The sequence below is a fragment of the Pinus tabuliformis genome, chromosome 2_2 (assembly GCF_031772625.1).
Source record: "Pinus tabuliformis cultivar Carrire ecotype Pingquan chromosome 2_2, CPIR1, whole genome shotgun sequence".
Lineage (NCBI taxonomy): Eukaryota > Viridiplantae > Streptophyta > Pinopsida > Pinales > Pinaceae > Pinus > Pinus tabuliformis.
The window spans coordinates 767,061,832-767,079,885 of NC_142300.1; the positions used below are offsets into that span (position 1 = coordinate 767,061,832).

Sequence of the window (18,054 nt, forward strand, 5' to 3'; positions counted from 1 at the left end):
CAGAATTTAATTTATTGATGATGAGAGCTTCTAGAACACTGAACACTGTGTAAGATTATTGAGGTAATATTATTTAGATGTTCAACATTTTGATTGAAAACTTCAACCATCTTCTTCAAATACAATAGGCTTCAAATAATGGTACCAAGAATAATATACCATGTATAAATAGAAAAAAGAAATAACCAAAAGCAAATCATGGTTGCCGCTAGGTTCAATCCGTGATGAACACACTAAGGGAAGAAACCCTTAGATGACAGATGCTATTAGGGGAAAATCACACAGTAAATGTGAGCATACTTGTGTGGGATTTTGTTTACGTTTTCCCCGTATGGCAAGTTTCGGTAAAACTCTGCTTTACATTCAAGTTTGAATAAAATCTCGATAAAGAGGGAATGTTTGGCCATCGATAAACCTCGAACGATGATACATTGATTTTACTATATCCTAGAGTATAGTGTTGTAACAATGCCTCCTTTTATATCAATTATCTCGGAAAAAAAAATGTTTTGCAATGCATTGATTGCAATATATATTTTATTATATATTTTGCTATGTATTGAGGAATCAAAAAAGAATTAGTACATAGCCTTGCTCAGAAATAAACCTCGAGATTTGTGGGACCAAACCACCCCATACAGTCATTAAACCACAACCTCAGAGCTATATCCTATGATACATGTAATGTCTAAGTTGTAACTTCTTTTAATTGGGCTCACTGTTTTAATAAAGTGCAATGCGTTCACTTAAGTTAATCTAAATACATTTAACTTGGGATGCATTAAACATTAAGATATTAAAAGAAACTATTGAAAGATAAGTGATTGAAAAAACAGGTAAAAATATATTTTACTTAAGTTAAATTCATTTAACTCAAAATGCATTAAACATTAAGCTATTAAATAAAATATTGAAAGATAAGTGATTGAAAAATATAGGTAAAAAGATTTATAGATGGAATCTAAATGTTTTAGGTTTTGTATTTTTCATAAATTTAAATTTAAAATTCAAACAAGTTTTAATATAATTTAAAATAAATTAGTCTAGATTCATTTAACTTATGATCTACCAAGCCCCGAGAGGGATCAAATCTTTTTTCCGTTTAAAAATGGTTTGCAACTTAAGAGATTTGGTCCCTCTAGGAGCTTGGTAGATCCAAAGTTAAATGAATCTAGGCTAATTTTAATATTATTCATAATTAATTATCAATATAATTATTAATTTTATGTTTTTTATTTTATTTTATTAGTTTTATGCAATTTGACCAAGTCAAAGTGTTTGATTAATAATTAAAATTTTATTATTATTATTTTATTTTATTTTGAGTCAAAATGTTTACCGACATTACAATATCTCCCCCGTACCTTTTTTCTTTTAGATTTAATTTAAAAATTCGTAGTCTAACGAGGCCACAATTTCACACAAAAAATATTGGAAATTCTAACAAGATTTTAGAAATTTTTGGAAATCCTGGTTACAAGTGTCAAGTTTCAAGATTTTGCATGTCCCAAGGGTCCTTAATGGTGCTAAATCCATTTCCACAATAAAAAAAGGATTCAAACACAAGGATTAGATTTCTTGAAAAAAATTCTACCGGATGAAAATTTCGTCGTCTAAAATAAATATTTATAAAACATTTTGATTTTGAAATGAGTTATGCTTTTTGGGTATATTGATAATCCATGGTATTGTAAAAAAACTTATTTACAAGCTAATGATATCCATGGTAAAATGAGGGTGAATATTCATAGTTAAGAATCTTGTTATAATGTAAGTTTATTGCAAGTTTTAAGTTTTTATGTGCTTATTAATTAAATTTAAGTATTGTTACACCACTACATCTTGCTTTTAGATTTAATTTTAAAAATATTATAAAATAAAATTAAAATAAAATATTAAAAATGTTGACATGCAATCTTTCTTACATTACATCTAAGGCCTACACATCTCCCCACACTGGACTCTAAAGCCTCTCATTATGTTTGTTGTTGCATGTTTTTGTCCTTTGTTGTTGCATCCTTCGTATGTCATGGAGTCATTATATTTGTCCTTGTACTTTGATACTTCTTACAAACAATTAATTATTGATGTCTATATAAAAATGAATCCATCTACTGAAATACATGAGTAATATCTATTGTACTCGCTTGTTTCTAGAAATATTTTTCATTACATGATTCATCAACTTAAACTCTCTCTTCATTATAACTTGGTCCTCACCTTTTGAGATTATCTCAAGCTTCTGAGATTAATCTACCTTACGTTCCCCCCTTAATCAAAGACTCAACTTCTTCGATCTCACATCAAGCTCGCATATGAGTAACCCTAACACCCTCGTACTGATCTGAATGTTGGGAAAACTTGTTAATGCTATGCAAGATCCCTCATCGATATTAAAAATAAATGTGGTTAGGATCATCTCAAATTAACCAAAATGTGAGGAATTATGTGTCAAGTGTCTTTTATGAGAAATTTATGAGGTTAATTAGCTGTTTAAAATACGTATACAACAAGTAAATTGCAGAGAAGTAAAACACAACAACTCATAACATAAAGCTAATAAAGGAGTTCACCCCTCCTGGGTTACATCTCCTTGGACCTGCTTCAATGGCTAGGCCCTCTTTGGATTAATGGTCAATTCTCTGATTACATGCACTTGCAGTGCTCCAATGGCTTTGCAACCTGCTCCATTGGATTCATAAGACCCAAAAACCCCAAAAATGACTATCCAAGCTCTGCAATTGGACTTCAATTGATCTAGGCTTGACCTCCTCTCCTGGTGGCTGTTGGGTAGCGGAGGTCTCGCGTAACGGTTTTGGGGTAGAAAGCCTAGAAATTAGGATTAAATTATTGTAAAAACTCCGAAGTATGTGGAGCGCGAAGTGTAAAAGGTCGAGTCAAAGGGTTGTCCACCCAAGAAATAATGTAAAATAATAGGAAGTAAGTCAGTCCACGGACCATAGGAAGGTATAAATAGAATGCAGCTCTATGAGGAAAAGGCAGTTCTTTTTGGGATATGATTTTGGATCTGAAATGTAATGGGTTTTTGAGGAGAATAGTTAGAAAGCGTCTGTAAGTCCGAGTCGAGGGTTTGGGTAGTGGATAGAGGCTCTGCAGCTGTGTGCGCAGAGGCCTATAAGAGTCCACAGCTGTGCGCGCGGACCCCTGCAGCTAAGTGCGCAGGGCGGATTTGGATGTATTGGTGAAGAAAGTAAATAAAGATAAGTTGCTTCTGTAATTCTGTGTTACACCTGGATTATCGCTTGTTATATGGATGATATGACTGCTTAATTTGTGCGCAACTGCTTTTAAGTTAAATACATGTGAATCTGGGTTTAATCTGCGAATTGGTTAAGTCTGTTAAATGTTTGCCTAAAGACCCTACTAAGTAGATTTGAATTACAATATTTCATCCAATAGATTAGATCTATAGCCGACGCGCTACTAGAGAGTAAGGGGTATCCTGGATCTGCGCAAATACAAAGCAACGCGAAGCTACAACACAGTGCGCAAATACTCCAAACCACATCTAAACATCCCAAGGGTGCGGAAACCTGGTTCCAGCACCCTCCCCTGCTACCTCGGGTGAGACCTCAGCCCGCGCTCTGCAAACTGTTGCCGAAAGGGCCGGTACTTGCGAGATTTGTTTGGCTAAATAATTCTTTTGAACCTGAGTCAGGCCCATACAAGCCAACAAATGGTTTCGTTACCGGGACTCGAACCCGGGTCTCTCGGGTGAGAGCCGAGTATCCTAACCAGCTAGACTACAATGAAACCCCGTGAGGAAGATCCCCGCGAGGAACATCTAGACTACTAGAAAACGTGGGCGGCCAGGAACGGGTTCTCCGAGTACCATCAGATCAAGATCGCGCCAGAAGATCGGAGAAAGACAATGTTTGCTACCGAATGGGGTTGTTTTCAGTATATGGTGATGCCATTTGGGTTGAAGAACGCGTTGGTGATATTTTCCCGCATTGTGGTAGCCGCATTCAAGGAATTTATACACAAGTTCTTAGAAGTTTATCTTGATGACTGGACCGTATTTGGCTTGGTTAAGAAACATATCGCGAGCTTATGATTAATGTTGGATACCTGTCGCCGGCACCAGATTGCGCTCAACCTAAAGAAGTGTACTTTCCTCGTCCCTTTTGGGAACTTGCTGGGCCATGTGGTTTGTAAGCAAGGACTGATGGTGGATCCGGAAAAAATCGTTGTCATACTAAATCTGCAAGCACCGCGAAGTGTAAAACAACTACGCACCACATTGGGACACACGGGCTACTACCGGAAGTTCATAAAAAGCTACGCCCAGATCACGGCTCCAATGGAATAGTTGCTGAAGAAGGATGCTACGTATTGCTGGAATGAGGAATGCAACAAAAGCCTGGAAACGCTTAAGGAAAAGATGGCATCCGCCCCTATCTTGGTCTTTCCAAAGTGGGACGTTGAATTTCATGTGCATGTCGACGCGTCATGTATTGCGTTGGGTGCGGTACTCACTCAAGAAGGAGCGGAGGGAATTGATCACCCGATTGCGTTCGCAAGTCGCAAGTTGTCAAAAGCTGAGAAGAATTACTCTACTACTGAGCGAGAGGGATTGGCAATGGTATACGCGCTCCAAAAGTACCGTCACTATCTGCTCGGAGGACATTTTAAGATGTATACTGATCACTCTGCGCTAAAATACCTAGTGAATAAGCCTGTGTTGGGGGGGCGCATCTGTCGATGGTTGTTGTTATTTCAAGAATATGACTTTGAGGTTGTTGTAAAGCTGGGATGTCTGAATGCAGGACCGGATCACCTGTCCCGAATTGAGACCGATGAAGAACCAATGAATTTAGAGGAAGGACTCCCGGACGCCCAGTTGTATGCAGTGCACGTTGCGGATGGCCACTTTGAGGATATAGTCCACTTTTTAACTACAGGAACTGCGCCACAGGGGTATTTTGTTCAGCAAAAGAAGGAATTGGTGATACGCGCAGCAGATTTTACCGTGATTGTAGGCCACCTCTACAAGATGGGCAACGATGAAATATTATGCAGATATGTACTGGAGTTCGAGCGAGGACAGATCCTGGCCGAAGCACATGGGGGGGTTGTTGGCGGACATTATGCGGGTCACGCCACAGCCCAAAAGATTCTTCGCACAGGGTTATGGTGGCCCACTCTGCATCAAGATTCGAAAGCATACTGTCGTGCCTGCGATGTATGTCAACGGATGGGGAAACCATCGCGGAGGGATGAAATGCTGCTCCAGCCGCAGATGACGCTACAGCCATTTGAGAAATGGGCAATTGACTTCGTCGGGCCTATTGAACCGCGAGGAAAGACGGGCGCACGCTATATCATCACCGCAACTGAATATTTGACCCGATGGGTAGAGGCACAACTGGTAAAGGATTGCACGGCTGCGACAACAGCGAAGTTCTTGTTCGAGAACGTACTAACCAGGTTTGGATGTCCCAAAATTCTCATGAGTGATAGGGGAATGCATTTTCTGAATGAAACGATCAGTGCACTCACTGAGGAATTCCAGATATATCACCAACAGAGTACGCCATACCACCTGCAAGCAAATGGGACCGTTGAGGCATTCAACAAAATTTTGGAGACCGTGTTGACTAAGGTCTGTAATGCGCGACGAAATGACTGGGACTTGCACATCCCTGTTGTGCTATGGGCATACCGAACCACGTGCAAGAAGTTGACAGGCCAGACACCTTTTCGGTTAGTCTATGGCAAGGAGGCCGTTATGCCTATGGAATATATTGTGCCTAGTCTGCGGATCGCGGCAATCACAGGTATGGCAGACCGCGGGGCGTTGGAAGAAAGGCTCACGCAGCTAGAAGAACTGGAGGAGGAACAATTTTTGGCAGGATTCCATCAGCAAGTGCAGAAACAACGCGAGAAAGCATGGCATGACCGCCATATCAAGGTGCGCACTTTCAAAGAAAACGATCTAGTATTACTATATGACAGTAAGTTCGAGAAATTCCCGGGCAAACTCCGCATGCATTGGTTGGGACCCTATGTCATCAAAGAAGTTACCGATGGGGGCGCGGTTCAGCTTGCCAAACTCAATGGAGACCCCTTCCCGGGAAGAGTGAATGGCAGTCGCCTGAAGCTCTACACGGGCGGGCCGACCGCCTAACTAACCGTTCAGAGGGTAGTCTCACCGCTCCAACCAGTTGAAAGAGAGTACGGGACGATAAAGCAGTCTGGGGGACCGATGCGCGAATACCAGGGTGCGCGTCCATTTGGCCAAACACGAGGGTCGCGGTTGTGTAAGACGAATCACGCGGATGCGCTGATAAGAGGAACGATGACCGTTGATATCACTATTCATGACAAGATGTCTGCATTATGGAAAAAGGGAGTGGGTAGCGGGCAATTAAGAGAAACAGTACGAGCCAGATATGGAACGAGCTGCCACAGATTTTACACGAGGATGATAGAACAGGCGGGAATCAGTGAATTTGAAATTTGCATGGCTTATAAATCACCGAGGGGCATCCACCGGGTGACCTACGCTTCTGGAAAACATATACTGGGTATCGATATGGAGCTATTCATTCTCTCTGCACAAGGAGTAAGCCCGAGGGTGGTGATATGGCCGCTGAAGAAGCAGGACTCTCTAAGGAGTATGGTGTTGACAGCTGCGGGCACCCCGCAGACTGTAGCATCAACAGTAGAGGATGTACCGGAAAAGGGGAGACACGAAGCAGAATTGGTCCGGATGCCGTCGCCCTGCCCAGGGGCAGGCCGACGAACTACAACAGAAAAGCAAAAGGATCGACAGATGGAGACCACGGGTAGATATGCAGTTAATAAGTCGGCTCTGTGGCTCCTTAAAAATGGGGATCTTGCAGACAGCAGCAAGGGTCTTGCAAAATTGCAACACAAGCTGCAACAGACAGTGCGAAGAGAAGATACGAAGGTCGAAAGTGGCTGCGGTGGTACCAGGGGGTCCCGTATGCGGCTCCCCCGCTCGCGCTAAAATCTTCTGAGGGGGTGTTCTGTGTTAACCGAGCAGAGCAGAATGAGCATTATCGGTTGCGAGAAGTGGGAGAAACAACGAAGTCGGAGCCGGACGAAGCGTTGCAGGAGACAACGAAGGAGCAACAGGACGACGAGTGTCACTCAAAGGGAGGTGAACCGCGAAGCCAAGGCAGAGTGTCTAGCCGTGCCGGCGAGTGACTCGGGACGAGTCACGATGATTGTGTTGGGGGACTGTTGGGTAGCGGAGGTCCCGCGTAACGGTTTTGGGGTAGAAAGCCTAGAAATTAGGATTAAATTATTGTAAAAACTTCATAGTATGCGGAGCGCAAAGTGTAACAGGTCGAGTCAAAGGGTTGTCCACCTAAGAAATAATGTAAAATAATAGGAAGTAAGTCGGTCCGCGGACCATAGGAAGGTATAAATAGAGCGCAACTCTATGAGGAAAAGGGCAGTTCTTTTTGGGATATGATTTTGGATCTGAAATGTAATGGGGTTTTGAGGAGAATAGTCAGAAAGCATCTGTAAGTCCGAGTTGAGGGTTTGGGTAGTGGATAGAGGCTCTGCAGCTGTGTGCACAGAGGCCTGGAAGAGTCCGTAGCTATGTGCGCGGACCCCTGCAGCTGAGTGCGCAGGGCGGATTTGGATGTATTGGTGAAGAAAGTAAATAAAGATAAGTTGCTTCTGTAATTCTGTGTTACATCTGGATTATCGCTTGTTATATGGATGATATGACTGTTTAATTTATGCGCAACTGCTTCTAAGTTAAATACATGTGAATCTGGGTTTAATCCGCGAATTGGTTAAGTCTGTTAAATCTTTTCTTAAAGACCCTGCTAAGTAGATTTGAATTACAATATTTCATCCAATAGATTAGATCTGTAGCTGACGCGCTGTTAGAGAGTAAGGGGTATCCTGGATCTGCGCGAATACAGAGTAGCGCGAAGCTACAACACAGTGCGCAAACACTCCAAACCACATCTAGACATCCCAAGGGTGTAGAAACCTGGTTCCAGCACCCTCCCCTGCTACCTCAGCTCACGCTCCGCCGACTATTGCCGAAAGGGCCAGTAGTTGCGGGATTTGTTTGGCTAAATAATTCTTCTGAACCTGGGTCAGGCCCATACAAGCCAACAGTGGCCCTGGGCTTCCTTAAACTTAAACGTAGTAAAATCATGTACATAAGTGTCTTTCTACCTCTACAACCTATTCCATTATGTTCAGAGAATCCAAATCATCTAGAAATGACTCTTTTTGAGCCAAAATTGGTCGAATTTAGCAAAAATTATGGTCTCTTCAGTTTTCCTTAGGAAAACTCCACCAAATCTGGAGAAACTCCAGTTAACCTCGCCAAAATTGGAACAACACCGGGTTTATCTGGCCTGCTAAAACTATCACTAACTACCGGCTAGCACCCTCCATGTTCAGAACTGGGTTGTATGGAACCCATGGAACCGAGGTTGGCCCCCTTGGGTTGGCCCCTTACCTCTAAACTCGTCAACATTAACATTTAAATATTAACGAAAATGTTTATGGTTAAGTCAAATGGTGGTGGCATAGTGGTAAAGTGTGGGGCTTGTGTGGGCGAGGTCGTGGGTTCAACTTCGTCGGCCTGCCAAAACATTTTACATGACCTTTGAGAGGGCACGTGGCGGCCTTCGAGCTTGCCACATGTCAACCTCTCATTGGTCCACCTCGAATGCCTTTGACTAATAACATGACAACACTTGTTACAATTCGGTTGAGCCACTTGTTAGAATATTTTGGGAATATTACTTGAAATATTATTTTTGTTGACTGGGTTGTACAGATGCCTAGTCAGCCTTGTGCCCAAAATTTTGTATGTTTGACAAAGCGGACAAAAGTCTCTATCTTTCCAATATGAGCTCTGTTTTGAGTGAAACGGGTTGCGTTGGGATTGTATCACCGAGATGGACACGGTCGTTTAGTTTTTGAACAATTCTGAGCACTTTGATTTTTAAGCAAATTTTTGCCCCTAATCCAGATTCCGATCACTCCTTCCCACTGACAGGATTTTGGACCCACAAAATTTGGTTATCTAATAAGAGTTGAATACTCTTCTCCTTCCCAAGTTCTATCAATTGATTCTACTTGGAAAAATCTCCATGACAACAACTTGGGTTCATTGACATGCCTTGCCTTGCAAATGGTTTGGTACTTCAACCAATGTTCTCCTTTTGTTGCTGACCCAATCCAATATTTGTTGGTTGCTTGCTGATTAAACACCCTGTTGTACCAAATCGATCCCTCGGTGCTTGGAAAGCTGACTGATGGCCTTCCCACTGGGAATCATTTTCTTCCTTTGCAACACATGCATTCGATGCAAGCTTCTCCTTGGAAACCACTTTTCCAAGTTAAGCCCATCTGAGTGAACTACAATAATGAGTTCCAATATCAGTAATAACAAGAAAATAAATTACCATTATTTTACCTCCACAGTTCCAAATTCCACATCTAGAAGAATGCATTTGCCATCTCTTTCGCTTCTTGGCGTCAACACATCAAATGGTCTACAATGGCTGCAAATTTTTTTGGCATTTTTTTTCACTTTCGCTTCTTGATTCCATCATCCTCCAGTATTAACATGTTGCTCATGTCATGATTTGATAATGAAGGCTAATCATGAGCCTCTTGCTCAAGTGTGGACCTTCCAAAATCTTGCGACATCTTGTCACAAGAAACACCATTAACCTTGAAAAACACTCATGCAAGAATATAACTTGACGACCTCTTCCTTTTGCTTCTTCAAAGCAACAAATGTCACATCATGTGAACATCGCCATGTACTCTTACATCTTGGTGTATAAACCATCGACTAAACACAAGTCGACAAAACATGCTTCTTCAAACAACTGACTTTCAAGTCAAGCAAAAGCATGTATAACAACTTATTAATGCTCAACAAGAATTCCACATTCTCATGAAACAATTCGTCACATCTCCCTTTCATCTTTGGAGACAAAATCAACTCTTCCAAGTCGATATAACATACATGTAACAATCAATTGACCACACAAGCCGACACTCATGCATGTGCAAATGATCAACATTCTCAAGTTGACAACATACATGTTAACAAAGCAATCAACCAACACAAGTCAATCACTCATGCATGTTCAAGCACAATGAAGCTATTAAAAATTACACTATTCACACACACACACAATCTCATGCATGTATAGCAATTCTCAACTCTCTCACAAGTACAATCACAAGTACAAGAATCCCATTGGTATGTACGAGTACTTAAAGAGATGAAATGACCAAATTTGCTACAATAAAGTGAGTCAACATACTCCACTTTCGAACACCTTCCTGGCGTAAACATGCAAGTTCAAGAATGAAACATGCATGCAAATTTGTAGTTGCAAATTGCCATCTTTGCTGCATCTAAGTGAGTCAACATAACTCTACTTTTCCAACACCTTCCTGGTGTAAACATGCAAGTTCAAGAATGCAACATGCCTGCAAATTTGTAGTTGCAAATTGCCATCTTTGTTGCATCTAAGTGAGTCAACATAAATCTACTTTTCCAACATCTTTCTTCATGCAATATGTAGCATACTTTCAGGAGAAAAGAAATGCATCCAAATAACAAGGAAATGCATCAATAAGGCAAGATTTGCATCAATTATCAAAATAAATGCAAGGCCTTAATTGGTTAAGAAATCTAACCATCTCTTTCCAAACCATTTCAATGGTGCTTCTTTCAGCTGCACTTCATCATGTGTATCATCCTGACCCACATCAATTATGGAATCCTCTTTTCCATTCTTTCCAAAATCTCTCTCCACCTTCTTCAAATGTCGTGGATGACTTGTTGGATGCAAAGTCCAACACTTGTCTACAAGATGACCCTGCTTATGGCAATGAGTGCAAAATAATTGCATCTTCTTTTCAACATGGTTTCCATTATCCAATGGACCTTTGGCTTTCTGTCTCTTTTGTTTTGAAAGTTTCCTGTGTATGGCTATCCTCTTCCAACACCTCGAAACAGTATGGTTATTCAAACCACAAAAGGAACATGTAAATTTTCTCCAAATCTTATGTGAAGATTTACCATGTTTATCATAATCAAAAGAAACTTGATTAAAGGCAAATTTATACCTTGCACATTCACCTTTGTCGCCTTCTTGAAGAGGTGAATTTGATGAGGTAGTGGCTCTCTTTGGAATACCAACAATGGTTTCAATGACCTTAGAGCTTTCAACATCCTCTTGTTTGCCATTTCCACTAGTTGCATGCTTATGAGCATCTTCTTGCAAAGTGGGTATAAAAAAATTTCATTCCTCATGAACACAAACTTCACAAGCTTGAGGTAATGAACATGTAATGAAATTCTTTCTTGGAACACCTTCATGTGCCTCCTTGGCTTTGGAGCATTCTCCATCATGTTGTCCATAACTAAGACCCAAATACATAGGCCTTTCCTCAACAACAATTGGCTCAAATATGCCTTGTGCATGTTTGACTAACCCTTTACCTTCATAACCCATCTTCATCAATAATTCTGACTCTATTCCTCTAGTGTGTCTTTCAAAAGCACCAAAACATTCATTTTGAGAGGAAATTGAAGATAAACTTTAGTTTCATACCTCATTTTCATGCACATACTGGGCTAGGGTTTCATTGGCATCATGGAGTTGAATTTCCATCTCATGCATATTTTCAAGAAGCTCTTGCTTCTCCTCCTTCATCGCCATCAACTCCTCTTGAAGTGTAGTATTCTTCTTCCTATCTTCATTCATCTCTTGCACCATATCTCTCATGATGATAAGCTCTTGTAACATCTCTAAATCAAAGAGTCTTGCTAAGGAAGATGGATTAGAAACATCACTTGTTGAAGCTGCCATCACACTTGTAATGCATCAAAAAGCTTCACAAAGCTTCAAAAAGTTTCTCAACAAAGAAGCATCTCAGACCATCTCCCTTCTTCAACTTACACACATAAACTTGCACACAGTTAAATTCTCCTTGCACAAATACAAAACCAATAGCTAATTTTCTAGCTAACCTTGGCAAACCATCTCAGGGTTAAAATGAGCTAATAAGTTCTCTGATACCAACTTGATCTGAATGTTGGGAAAACCTTTTAATGCTATGCAAGGTCCCTCATCATTATTAAAAATAAATGTGTTTAGGATCGTCTCAAATTAACCAAAATGTGAGGAATTATGTGTCAAGTGTTGAGTGTCTTTTATGAGAAATTTATGAGGTTAATTAGTTGTTTAAAACACATATACAACAAGTAAATTGCAAAGAAGTAAAACACAGCAACTCATAACACAAAGCTGATAAAGGAGTTCACCCCTCCTGGGCTACATCTCCTTGGACCTACTTCAATGGCTAGACCCTCTTTGGATTAATGGTCAATTCTATGATTACATGCACCTGCAATGCTCCAATGGATTTGTAACCTGCTCCATTGGATTTAGAAGACCCAAAAACCCAAAAAATGACTATCCAAGCTCTGCAATTGGACTTTAGTTAATCTAGGCTTGACCTCCTCTCCCGATGGCCCTAGGCTTCCTTAAACTTCAACGTAGAAAAATCATGTACATAAGTGATTTTCTGTCTCTACAACCTATTACATTGTGTTCAAATCATTCAAATCATCTAGGAATGACTCTTTCTGAGCCAAAATTGGTTGAATTTAGAAAAAGTTACAGCCTCTTCAGTTTTCCCTAGCAGAACATCAATTAACCCTGCCAAAATTAGAGTAGCGCCGGATTTATCGGGCCTGGTAAAACCGCCGCTAACTACCGGCTAGCACCCTCCGCATTCATCACTGGGTCGTATGGCGCCCATGGAACCGGGGGTAGTCCCCTTGGGTTAACCCCTTACCTCCAAACTCGTCAACATTAACATTCAAATATTAACGAAAATGTTTATGGTTAAGTCAAATGGTGGCAACATAGTGGTAAAGCGTGGGACTTGTGTGGGCAATGTCGTGGGCTCGACTCCGCTAGCCTGCCAAAACATTTTACACGACCTTTGAAAGGGAACGTGGCGGCCTCCGGGCTTGCCACTTGTCAGCCTCTCATTGGTCCACCTCAAATGCCTTTGACAAATAACATGTCGACACTTGTCACAATCATATTGAGCCACCTGTCGGAATATTTTAGGAATATTCCTTGGAATATTCTTTTTTCTGACTGAGTTGTACGGATTCCTAGTCAGCATCCCAGTCAGCCATGTACCCAAAATTTTCTTGTTTGACAAAGCAGACAAAAGTCTCTATCTTTCTCATATGAGCTCCGTTTTGAGTGAAATGAGTTACATTGGGATCATATCGCCAAGACGGACGCAGTCGTTCAATTTCTGAGCAATTTTGAGCACTTTGATTTTTGAGCAACTTTTTTCCCCTAATCCAGATTCTGATCATGTACCTACCCTAGTGGTTAATTTCACAATTTGATGTCACATCTTCTCTCTGCATAAGAGAATACATGCAACATAATTACTACATGTGTGGCATGACTTGACAAGGTTTACAAAACACCAAGACAAAAACAACTTGTCCCTTCCTAGACTTTAATAGGACCAAAACTTTCTAGGGTGTTGGGTACAACCGAACATGCACCTTTTTACAAGGCACCTCAATGCATAATTTCAAATGAGGTACAACAAGCATGCAATATGCTTCTCCAACTCACAATGTGGCCATTACTCCATGATACTACTCAAAAAATTTCAAACTCATCTCACATGTTCATTTACATCTCATGACCATACATACTTTTTTGCTTAACTCTTTAATTGAAGCCTTCCTTTTTACGTTTGAAGTGAATAATCTGGTCTTTCATATATCCTTAATTGATGGGGGTGTTAACACTGACGAGACGGGAATGTTGGGGGTTATGCCCGCCACCTCCCAATTTTGTAATATGCATTAAAAGCACTGATGGGATTTACAGTGGATGCCCAAAGTGTTCACCCTCTGTTGGATTAATGCATCTTAGACAACAAATGTGTTGCAGGTGGGGAGGAGGTGGCAATGCCTCTCTAGGGCAGTAGATGGCCAGAGTTTTCACCCATGATTTGGCTACCACCTACTTCAATGTTGTTCCACCATTGACAAGAAAGGATATCCTAGTGTTAGATACTTAAGTTGGAATTGAACGTCAATCCCCTTCTGATTCAAAGCTCCTTGAGGGTATTTCAAAGTGGGTCCTTGACCTTGGGCATACTAGGGGCAGGAAGAAACAATATTTGAATTCAATAGCTCTACACTGGCAAATGAAAACTTTGATGGGATTGGTTCTTAAAGACAAGCAAGTGGAGAAATATAATGTCTTCTCCTCCCTGGAGGATATTAAAAGAATGCTTAGAAACCAAAGGTTTTTCTTGGACAAGATTGATTCCCGAATGGCTCATGTAGAGGGTCACTTAACATGTGAATCTGGAAATCTTATGGAGCCCTCAGGTTCAAGTGCTCGTGTGTCGGCCACAATTTCCTCCTCAGAGAATAATTAGAGTTGCAACGCATTGGTAGTGTTAGTGGGCATTCATGTTGGTTGGTCTTAGGTCAGTGAGGTGTTGCTTGTGCAAAGTCGTTTTATGTTATGTTGGTTATTTGATGTATGGTATTAGTTTTCAGTGTCTTGGTTGTGTCGTAAATGATTTCACTTTAGACAGACCTGTGCGTTTGTTACATTGGGCGGATAGTTATTTGTATTTTTGTGAATGTATAGCCTTCAACACCTATGGTATGGTTGTGATGTTTTGAGTCTTATCCAAACCAACCTTGCATGCATGTTTCGTAGCGTCGCTGGTTTCTTTATATTTATGGTTACATGGTTCGGTTCGTCATTGTTTTGGATGTGATGTTTAAGTTTCTTAGCTCACCGACTCTGTGTGCCTATGATGGTAACAACGAGTTTATCTTCTAACTTTGCATGAGCTCTCGAAGAGAGACTCAATCTTGGTTTTGGTGTGTCCTCATATGGAAAAATTGAACAATGTATTTTGGATATATATTTATTGAGTAGTATAAAATTGCAATTCAAAACAAAAAACCTTAAAATAATTACATCCACTTACCTTAAAATTTTACCATCACTTTTAACTCCAAACTTAATTAATTTCAGAATAAACTATTTACTCTATATAATGATTAAAAAACACACACACACACAAATCTAACCTTTTTTATTTTATTAAATTTTAAGAACAAATCATTATCTTAACTACCCAAAGTCTCAAAGTTAAACCTAACTTTCTTTTTACTCTTCATGCATTTAATAAACTCACATTTCAAAAGCACTTGACATTTTTTGTTATTGGATATCTTCTATCAACGCTCCATCAATAATTGCTTTTTTTCAAATGCAAGGTATATCAGACTAGTTTTATCATGGTTCCACCAACTAGCTGCCAATGACATTTCTCCTATTTAGTTTTCAATTTGCACTTATTTTAAAGTCTCTTCAAACTCTTTGACTTTAATTTATTAAAACTTTCCAAACTTTAAATTACTCCGCTGCGCTGGTATTCTTGGCAACACGATATTCGTTAAACCTGTATCTTCATGCTTGTCTAGAAACTTGCAATGAAAACCTATGCAGCGGCACTCGACGCATTGCTCTCTGCATCGATTCCTCTGACGGATTTTAGTCAAAGCAACTTCTCTTTGTTTCTTGTTTGAATTTTGTACAACAACTATCAGGCAATTTGGCTGTGTGGCTATCAATTCCAACTCATTTTTGGCAATTATATTTTTAATCGTGGCTAATATAAATATTTTTGAGTGGGGTCAAAAACATCCATCCTGTTGTGTATGGCTTCGCTAAACCATAATTACATATATAATTCATGCTTGGATCATGAAGGAGACCATCATGACACTAGGATTTCAGAAATTACGTATATAAATGAACAGGAACCCTATCTCGACACAACGTAATCGCTTGGTATGCCAATGGAGTTCTAGACGATCCTCCCTCCAAATATTGTCTGCTCACCCAGCTCGTCAGGAAAAATAATCTAATCAACCCCGGAGCCGAAGTAGAGTGGGAGGGTTTTCCCTCTCGGGTTTCGAATGCTCTCGTCTCGAGCTCCCATAAAACCAAATCATCAAGCTCAGGGCCCAATTGATAGGTTCGAGTCTCTGAATGATAGGCAAGCATCCAGGCAGACCTCCTCCCTCAATGAGAATCCACCTCATACTTTGCGAGGAAACTCAGATACTCTATCAACCAGTGGTCCCAAAGGCAAAGAAGGTTTGACTAACTGAGAATTGCATGAAATGCACTTGGATCCTGCCAAGTTGATTAGTCTACCTCAGTACACCCACGAGCACGTAACCATCTCATTCCACTCATCCTTTAGGCAGATCACCACTCCAATGCTCAGGGCAACACATAGGGATCACCACCCCTATACAACCCCCCCGAGATAAAGGACCTTAAGATCAGGACCCGCATAGACACACTGACAGCTGCGGCCACCAAAGTAACGGAGACAGTTCAAGCAGAGGCCAAGGTACATGATATTGGAAAGAAAGGTACTGCTCTATGTGACCCTACCAATATCTACCATACTCAAGACCAAGCCCCTTCGTATTCACTCAATTCCACCATAGCGGTTGGGAAGATTGCACCGTTCACCCGGCCGGCTGCTTTCCTTCAAAGTAGGAGAGTAGCGGATAACCAGAAAGCCGAGAAAGTCACTCGTACTCCAAGTCGAACCGCCTTCCAGAATGGTCCCGTAAGAGGAAAGTCTTCTAAGGAAAGAGGAAGTTTGAGATTTAGAACACAGTGTCAGAGGTCGATGTTCCCAGATAAGTAGAGGATGGTATCGAATTCACACCTTATGGGTGTTGCACCGTGAAAGCCATGCCTAGCAGCAACAGAGTGGCTTTCAAACCAGGATGTGGCTACCAAATTTTTTCATTGCCAATCGGTTTGGAGGTTGGGTGGTTAAGAACAAGTGGGTTAGGGTTCTCACCGGTTGGTGATAGGAAGATCTTATTCATGTGGATTGAAAGGCCATTCAAATAGTAGGTAAGCAGGTCAAGTTGCTTGCTTGTAGGTTAGTCCCAGTGAAAGCCTCAATCCCGGGAAATAGCAATAGGAGGATATAGCGTACAGTAGTTAGGGTTCGGTGGAATAGAAATAATAGGTGAGGTAGCTTGAGAGAAGAGCTATTGGATGGCTCTTAGGCTTGGCTTGGTAGGTGAGATAGTTCGCAACCTCGTATCGCACCTAAAACAATGAAACAGTAGGGAAAGAAACCTTACATACCTCTACTAATTGATGGAATCAACCATACATCCAAACAATATCATTGTCCACTACGTATCGTACCAACATTGATAGTTTTATCGCTAGCTATCTCACCCTCACCATATTAATAGTAGGGCAGGCCTTCCCCTCCCAGGGCTTACCTCACATCTTCAATCCCTGCTGGGGACCCAACTTTATTCTGTTCCAAGCTCGGGCTGGCTATAGTTCAGTTTTACCCAGGCCCTTTTCACTTATATAATATCCCGCCCTAGGCCCTTTTCAACTCTCTTCCAAATACCCATTTTGATACCATAAGAGAAGCTTTTAGGCCCTAGATTGAGGTTTATGAAATAGAAATTCCTGAGAATCAAGGCAAATGAACTATCAATTGACTGCTCTGTCTGATCATATTTAGGAGCTGTTGAAGGTGAAATCAAGCACATGAGAGGCAGTGTGGTGCACGTTGTGCAAGATAGAATACCACATATGAAATGATTGCTCGATGACCCAGAGATATGTTGTGGTAGTTTCTAATCCGTTTGTGGGTAGTATGCCTGGGAAATAAAATATTGGACTCAACAATATATGTAGGAATCCAAGACATGACCCACATCATTGCCCGTTATTGCTAAAGTATAGTGGCACTATGATGGTAGTACATTACAACTTTTGTAGGGAAAACATTCAATAAAGAGGACTTACGTGCATTATCTATGCTCATCAACAGATTGTCTTAAAATTGATTCGTGGTGGACTCAGCAGGAGGCAAAAACCAGGTAAGAATTAGAACCAAAATAAGAATCAGGAGAAT

At 40.8% G+C, this 18,054-nt stretch overlaps 1 non-coding gene across 1 annotated transcript; it reads right to left on the reverse strand.

Annotated features, from left to right (window-relative positions):
* Positions 1-3,701: 3,701 nt before the first annotated feature.
* Positions 3,702-3,774, reverse strand: TRNAE-CUC (transfer RNA glutamic acid (anticodon CUC)). Its single transcript has one exon. It is a non-coding gene; the product is annotated as a tRNA-Glu (tRNA).
* Between the last annotated feature and the right edge of the window lie 14,280 nt (positions 3,775-18,054).